The following is an 8,944-nucleotide window of genomic DNA, read 5'->3' as shown; positions in this document are numbered from 1 at the left end:
TGTTTTCCTTTTTTAAATCAAATTTTTACTCTAATTTTTCTAACATATCAAATCACCATTATTCTGTTAAACCTTCAATGAGAAAACATTTGGTTCATCTTTGTTCAAGATGTCCCCTCCCCTCTCCCTTCTCACTCCCCTCTCCCCCCATGCATAGTGCATAACCGAAATAGAACAAATAAAATGAAACAACCTCCTTCACAGTCGCATCTGCCTTGCACCTTCGTAAACCCCCACTAGTTTCCTTGCCACTCAACAGCCATACCGAGTGAAAAAGGGGACCCACTCACCGTCTATGTCCGTGCAGGTTTCATCCAGCAAGTGTGTAAGGTTCTCCATGTCAGATTGTTCACACCTTCTGCACCCTCTCTTTCTCCGAGGGGATCCCTCCCCTTTTCAAGTGCTGGGCCACACAACTGCGTACTTCCACCAGCAAGGTGCGCACCATATGAGCCTCTTCTCCTGCATCTTCGTGTACCACCTCCACCACAAACAATAGCAAACTCGGCAATACCTCCCTTTGTATCCCATCCAGGCCTTTATGCCACGACAACACTTCTTTCCAATACCTCTGCATATAGGAACGTCCCCACCACATGTTAAAGTAATCAGCCTGCGCCTGCTTGCATCACCAGCATTTAGAGTCCATGGCTGTGTACATTTTTGCTAACCGTACCAACAGGTACGGCCAGCGATGGATTATCTTGTAGACCTGCATTCTATATTGTAGGGCCCGCATGGACTTCCTGACCCCCCCATCCCCCATCCCCCATCCCCCATCCCCCATCCCCCCACAGATGGTCACCCATGTCTGCTCGGAGATGTATATTGCCAAGTCCCTGGTCCAATTATTCTTTGCCAGTAGACAGTCAATGAGATTGCCCTGTTTCAATTCCATGTATATCCTCGATATACAACCTTTAGTCCCACTACCCTGCAAAAGGATCCCTTTGAAGGGGGTTAGTTCCCTGCAGACATTCTCTCCCCATCTAGAACTGGTCATTGCCCCTTTAAGTTGTAGATAGCGAAAGACTGAAAGCTTCCATATACACAGACACTCCTCTAACCTGGCCAGGGGTAAGAAATCACTGCCCTCCCATAACTGGCCTGCCCTTGATAGTCCCGCCTCGTACCAGCCCTGGTAGCCCCCCAGTTCAGCCATCTCATCCCACCGGGGAGGCGCCCATATACAGCTGAGTGGAGATGGCCATGACAAGAGTCAGTGAGTACCTCCTCCCTCCCTCCACACTGACCAAAATACTGCCAGATTCGGGTGTGTCAGCAACCTTCGGGGGATATCTCTTTGCGGGACCCGGAGCCATTCTGTCAGTGTGACCAGTGATAGGACCTGGTTGTCCATGCAGATCCATTGCTTCTCCGTGATCGGGTCCATATGGTCCACCATGATCCACAGTTGCGCCACTCTATAGTATGCTGCCAGATTGGGAAGACCCACTCGTCCCCCGACTGAACCAGTGTTCTGTATGCCACCCTTGGTCTCGCACCCACCCACAAAAAACATAGCAGGGCCCTCTGGATCTTGGCCAAGAAGGGGGAATGGGACCACTATCAGGAGCATTTGAAATAAAAATAGGAACTTGGGAAGGACTGTCATCTTAATACAGTTAAGACGGGCCACCCAGGAGAGTGTGAGCTGCCCCCAACGATGCAGGTCTAGCTGTATCTTTTCCCAGAGTGGGACGCAGTTCTTGTCAAAGAGATCCGCCATTTCCCTAGTGATTTCCACTTCCAAGTATCTGAAAACCTCTTTTTGTAGCTTGAACCCCATATCTCTCAGGAGGTCCCGATCTTCTCCTGTCCACAACCCAGAATACGACTGACTTCTCAAGGTTGACCTTGTACCCCAATAGCTCTTTTTATGTTGTTTGGAGACCTTGAAGGAGCGCAGGGATCAATGTCCTTGGTTCCGTAACAAAGAGGGCTGCATCATCTGCAAATAGACTTACTTCATATTCTTTTCCCCCTAGGCGGACTCCCCTCACCTCAGTATTGTTCCATACCTCTATTGCCCAGGCTTCCATCACTAATGCATGTAAAAAGGGGGGATCCCTGTCTGGTGCCCCGGCTCAGATGTATTGCCCTTGTACCCCTCCATTGACCATCACTCTTGCCCGTGGCGCCAAGTACAGGGCCTCAATCCACCCCATCCAACTGGCCCCCATACCAATCTTCCCCAGTATGGCCCTCATGAATGACCAGTTCACCCAGTCCAAAGACTTTTTTGGCATCTAAGGAGAGGAGTACTGCCCCCCTCTCCTTAGCTCTGGGGCATGGAGTATGTGCAGAGTCTTGCGCATGTTGTCCGAGCCCTGCCTGTTCCGAATGAACCCCGACTGGTCAGTGTGCACCAGCCGTGGCACGATTACCTGCACCCATGATGCCAATATCCTAGCAAATATCTTGCCATCAGTATTCAACAGGGAGATGGGGCAGTATGAACCACAATACGTAGGGTCCTTACCTTGTTTGGATAGGACTGAAACGAGTGCTTCCAGAAGGGAGGGGGATGGGGGGACATCCACCACAGCTTGAATTGAATTAAAGCGGTTGCCCATGGGACCCACTAGAAATTCCTCGGTTTATAAACAGCTGTGGTGTAGTTGTCCTTCCTGGTAATGAATTTCTGCCTGTAATGTAGCCCTTTCCTCATCGGTCATTCTCAGCATTGGGAGCCTCCCTAAGTATTCCTGTATAGCCTGCCCTTTTTCTCCTGGGGGCTGCTCATATAGGCCTCGTAAAACTGGGCAAAGCATTCAGGGATGTTGCCCTGGCACGTGTCACTCTTCTCTCCACCCTTCGTTCTTTATGGTCACTACACAATCACCTTTTTCATAAATAAAATAAAAATCACTGTTTGGCGTATCACATTTTGTTTTTACACTTCCCCAGTCAGGAGTGAATGCAGCTCCTGTCGTTTGTCACGCATCTCCACCTGCAACCCCTCCTGGTCTACCCCCGGTCACAAGCTGCAACCTCATTCCTCCAAAGTCTCTCCTCAACTTACCCTCTAGCAGCCCTCTCTCTCTCTTCTTCCAGGGACCCTCCTGTATAATGAGGCCTCTAAACGTGGCCTTGGCTGCCTACTATACAGTTTTCCACTGCACCTCCCCCGTGGCGTTCATCTCAAAGGAGTGCTCAATCTCTTTCCAGAGATATTCTGTGAAAACTCTGTCTCTGAGAAGACAGTCATTACATCTCCACCTCGGAGTTCCCAGTCCTCCCATTTCCACCCCCATCACCATCTCATGGTCCAACCAGGTCACTGATTCCACTTTCAGGGACTCAACCAATACCCGCTGCTCCTTGGGGACCAGCAAAAAAAAAAAATCAATTCTTGTGTAGGTTTGGTGTGGGGGAAAGACAAAGGTGTAATCACCTGCCTGGGGGTTTCTAGGTCTCCACACATCTTCCCAGAAGTGGTCTCAGAGGAGCTGGGCCAGCACTTTGTGCTCCCTCCCCTGAAGTTTAACCCAGTCCCCCCTGTGCCAACCACCAATCCACAGCAGGGTCCACTATGGCCTTAAAATTGCCTCCCATCATTGTCAGTCCCTCCCTCCCACTCTTTCAACATTACAAAGGTTTTCCTGAGAAAGGACAATTTGTGTACATTGGAGGCATACAAAGACGCCAGGGTGATCATTGTCCCGTTGAGGCACCCCTTCACTGCCACGAACCACCCTCCACCTCTATCAGCTGGGCTTCGCATGCAAAGACAATTCCCACTCCCTCCTTTCTAGCCATGTTTGAGGCCCAATACAGCTGACCAATATCTACCCCTTTCAGTGCCCTCCCCACCCTGTGTGGTTTCCTTCCTTCCTTCCTGCCTGCCTCCCTTCCCCCCCGCTCTGCCTTCCTCCCCCTTTGACTGATTCACCTGCACTTTCTTGTATTTCCTAGAAGCCGATTCCTTCCTGCAGCTCTTTGGTTGTGCAAAGGCGCTGTTGCACCTCTCTTGCAGCCTACACTGGCCATCCTTCTCTTGGAAGGTCCACTGCTTCTGTAGCTCCGCCAACAACAGTCACTTTGTGCCCTTGCTTTAGCTCGTACTACTCCCCTGATGCTCAAAAGAGAGAGCGAAGAGTAAATTCCAGTGATTGTGCACCCCCTCCTCATGTCGCCATTGTGTCAGGGGTCTGCCCTTCCTCCTCTGTTCCAGCATGTAATTAGACAGGTCCTGGTATATCTACACCGTGGTCCCTTCCCACTCTATATTGCCCACCTCACAGGCCTTCTTTAATATATGCTCCTTGTCCATGTAGTTGTGGCACTTTGCCATGACTGAGCGGGCCCTTTTGCTCCCCAGCACCACGGTGGACCCGGTCAAAGCTTATCTCCTCGCCCATGAGCTTCCTTACCACCCCCGACAGTTTTGCCACCAGGTCCCTGGGAGACTCAACATCCCCTTCCGGGATCCCCCATATCCTCACATTGTTCCTCTTCTCCCAGTTTTTCACATCGTCCAGCTTGCTTCAGGGCTCACTTTCCCTGGTCTCCAGTTCCTTGACCGGACCTTCAAACCAACATCAGCTATGTCTGCAGCCGTCTGGGTAAATTCCTGGGCCTCCACATTGGTGACCCTGTGCGTGATAGCACTCATCGAGGTCTGCACCTCTGCTCAAAAGGTCTTCAGTTCTGTCAGGATCACCTGCATATCATGCTGCAGGTTCCCAGTCCCCCTGCTGCCATGATGACCCTTCCTCCACATGCTTTGTCCGACTCCCTCCGTCTGTGCTGCCTTGACTGCCTGCAGCTCAGTCCCTTCACTGTAGCGTCCTCCAACCGCCTTCCAGGCACCTCTCCAGCAGCAGTGGGGTGGTCTCTCCCCCTGGGCCCTCCCTATTGGACTCCCTTCTACATGTGAAAGGTCACCCCTGCAGGCTGGGGGTAATATGTCTTGGCAGGGGCCCCACTTTCTTTCCTCAGTAATATCCCAGCAGCTGGGGCTATGAATCTCCTCACCTTCCTCTGCCTTGTGTTATTTCACCAGCGGTCACCTCACACCACAGCAGTTGCTTCGCTGCCTCTCTGTTGCCCAGGTTCACTGTAGAGCACAGTGGTGTGCTGTTCTTTCACCCCTATAGGGCCAGGCTTATCTCTGTGCCCAGTCACCTCCAACACCCTTATATTGTACTCCTGCAATCACCACCTCAGGGGTCAGGGTCATCTCCGTCTGCTGGAGTGTGTAACACTGTCACTGCTCACCGGGCCCAGTTCCCCGCTTTCTTTTCTCCATCTGACCGTCCCGTCACTGCATCCCCCAACTCTTCCTCTTCTGGGCTGCGGGGACCAACTGCATACGGTGCCTCCGGTATGATGGGGCACCGGGTCCTCACTCTGGTTCAGCCACTCTGCAATAGGGCAGCCGGAGATGCCATTGGGGGCTTGATGCCTCCGATATAGTGGGGTGCTGGGTCCTCTGTATGGTGCGGCCTTTCCTCTGTTGGGCAGCCCAGGACGCTGTTGGTGGCCTGCAGGCTGTCCCTCAACTCTGCACCACCACCGCTTGCTCCTCTTCACCCACTGCCACAGGGGCCAGTGCACTTAACATCGCCTCAGAGCTCAACACAAGCCCGGAAGAGTTTTAATTAATAAATAAAAGGGGGGGGGGGGGCATCTTTAATGCTGATGAGTTGCAGAGCTCCAGTCTCACGCCGCCATCTTGCTCCACAGCCCCCTTTTCATGTTTTAAGTTTGAACTGTCTACACATTCTGAACTGAGCCTCATGGTGGTCCATTGGAAGGCAGCTATTAGCACATAGTGCATGTCCTTCCAAGAGAACTTGGGAATTTGGCCACGATTTAAAAAGTATTCTCCCTGGGAGCCAAAGAGTATCAAGTGAGCTGGTTTGGAAAATAGGCCTATATGCATGTCATAAATCTCCACATTCTCCCTACTGTGCACTTTTCAGCAGTTTTGAGCTGCTTCTCTTCCACACTTGGTCAATGTCAAGGTTATCAAAACATTTTGGCATAGAGGGGCGCTGTGACGCGCCAAACAAGATGGCCGCCTAGCCCCAGGGCTCCGAGACTAGCAAGCTCCCACACAGCTGCAATCACCAAAGACCGTGGAGAGCGTCTGAATCCCTCCTGAAGAATTCAGTACAAGTTTGGGGAAAATTCACCCGCCCGCTGAGGAGATATACCGGCAGGAGGACGACGCATCTCCGCCCAACGGCTCGGCAACTTCGCGCCAAAACCAAGCCTGGCAGCGGAGACCACTGAAGTCCCAGGAACCCTCACTTGGACTGCCGCCTAGACCGAAACTCATGTGGAGCCGTCTTCACAGCAGCAAGACTCCTTCGTCTCTCCTGCCAACTGCAATCACAGGCACCAGCAGCCCCTGCGCTCGTCAGCGGGCCAGGAAGAAGCAGACTTTAGAATCCGCACAGCCCGGAGCTTGGGTCTGGGTTGCCCCGCTCCCGGTGCTCCTCCGTCCAGCACCTCCGGAGCCTTCTGCGGACCTGGTCCACTGATACCCGCTGCCAGCTTCCTCATCCCACAGCTGCTTAGGGGTGGGCCCACAGGGCTGTGCGCCCTGACTTCCAAACCCAGGGCAGCCCACTCCCTAACGCCACCTGCCGTAGCACCTCTGATCCCCGCCGCCTGCTCCTTCATCCTGGGCCGGCCCGCTCCCTGGAGCTGGACAAACCTGGCGGCGAGGCCATCTCACTCCTGCGTGACATCGCCGCAGCGGTCCACTGCCCCTGGTAGGACACCCGCAGTCCAGATCCTTGCCCTGGTGCCAGGTAGAAGCAGGCCCACGGTTCCTCACAGCCCGGAACCATCCCTCGGGCTGGCCTGCTCCCCGGCGCCAGAGGGGATATAGAGAGCAACGAGCCTCAACAATCAAGGTACATGTATATTGGCAAGCACACAGGGCCCCTCACGATCAACTCTACGCCCCCACACAGCCTCACAGCCCAGGAACCACCTCTCATCAGCTATACTCAGGGCTGGATCTCTTTCCTGTAAACTGGATTAACACTTGTCCATAAATCCAACTTACCCACACAAGATCTGTCAGCCTACCTACCCAGCACTGGGCAAAAGACCATGGGAAAGAGAACTACTTTGCCAGCAAGACACAATACTTAATCCTTGCCCCTTGTTACCTAGCCTTATACCGGCAGAACCAGTGAGCCATGCCAAACACCCTACTGCAACCCGGCACACGCTGCACTGAACACCTAGCAGGAATACATTTTGCCCGTCCACCCCCTGCAAATATGGCAGGAGGTGCCACAAACAAGGAAGAAGAGAGGGGGGCCCCAAGGATGCCTTTGTCAACTCCTCAAGACAATGACCCTGCAGAATCCTCCAAAACACCTATCCCTGACTCCCCTCCTCCCCCCCCACACAAGAAATGGCCGCAATGGAGAGAGGTTTTGCGCCAATCAACACCAAGCTGGACGTCATACGGGAAAATATAGCCTCCATCCATGCTGATATAAAGAAAGTTAACTCCAGGGTCACAGAGGCAGAAAATAGGGTTTCCACACTTGAATTCACAGCTACCATACAGGGCCAAACCATGGAAAAAAATCCAAAAAGATGTCAAGATGCTACAGAACAAGTGTGAAGACTTAGAATCTTGAGAAGCAATAACGTCGGGGTGGCAGAGCGCAAACCTAATATCCCCATGGAACAATTCCTTGAAGATATGCTCCACTCCCTAATTTCCGGATGCACAGTTCTCCAAACAGTTCCTGATCGAGAGAGCACACAGAGCACTTACCACCATACCCTCTCTCCCCCTCCCCCCCCCAAGCCGGGGGCACCACCACAAACTATAATAGCAAGGCTTCTCAATTACCGTGATCAAGATCTGGTGCTCCGTCTGGCACGCGAACAAGGCCCCCTCTCCTTTGAATCCAACCGAATTCACATATACCCAGATTTCTCGACAGGGATGCAGCCGGCCCAAAGATCCTTTGACTCAGTGAAAAGAGCACTGAGAGACCATAAAACAATATATGCCATGATGTTCCCGGCAAGGCTTCACATTCAACATGCGGGCAAGCCACAATTCTTCGATTCACCGGATGAAGCTATGACATATTGACAGGCACATCCCAGAGATACCCACAGGGACCTGACCAATGCACTTCCATCTACCAGACCTGACAAGAAACTAATTCCGCCACCTTGGGTGGCAGACAAGGCAGCACCGCACCGATCCACATGAACACTAAATTACAGTCCTGGAGATGAGGCTGGGCCACGTTGCCCCCCTCACTCCTAGGTCTACCGCAAAGTTGCAAATGGTTCTCTGGGAGACACCGCCGTGGGGGGGGGGGGGGGGGGGGGATGGTGGGGGAAACGAACAGGCCCGTTGCCTGGTTACTACAGCAAAGTGCGGTAGTTGTATAAAACTGCACCACCGAAAAGTTGGTTTGGTTACAGATGGTTGGAATAAAAACAAAAAACCTGACATTGTCGCATGAGGGGAAAGACTTTCGCAACACTGCAGCATCAACACACACACCGCAGAAGGGTAATAAATGGCATCTCATCAAATAACTAAAATCACTAGACTGCTATCCTGGAATGTAAGGGGACTCCTTAATCCCATCAAGACCAGGAAAGTAATAGCGAATGCCAACAGACACAGAATAGATATCCTACTATTACAAGAGACCCATACCATGGAACAAGCGAATAACTCACTTAGTCGTTCTTGGCGTCCGCAAGTATTTACGACAAATTACTCATCACAATCGCCAGGGGTCCTTACCCAAATTCACCGCAGACTGGGACTCTGAGTTCATACTTCCAAGATAGATGGTAGATTCGTCATACTTTGGGGCACACTTCAAGGGCAGAAACTAATACTTATAAACACGTATGGTCCCAACATGGACACCCCTGAATTCTATCAACAGATTGTGAATCTAATATCCCCAGCAGAAGAGCCAATAATATG

Source organism: Ambystoma mexicanum, chromosome 11 (assembly GCF_040938575.1).
Source record: "Ambystoma mexicanum isolate Mex_15411 chromosome 11, UKY_AmexF1_1, whole genome shotgun sequence".
Classification (NCBI taxonomy): Eukaryota; Metazoa; Chordata; class Amphibia; order Caudata; family Ambystomatidae; genus Ambystoma; species Ambystoma mexicanum.
Note: the sequence above shows the minus strand (reverse complement) of the source record.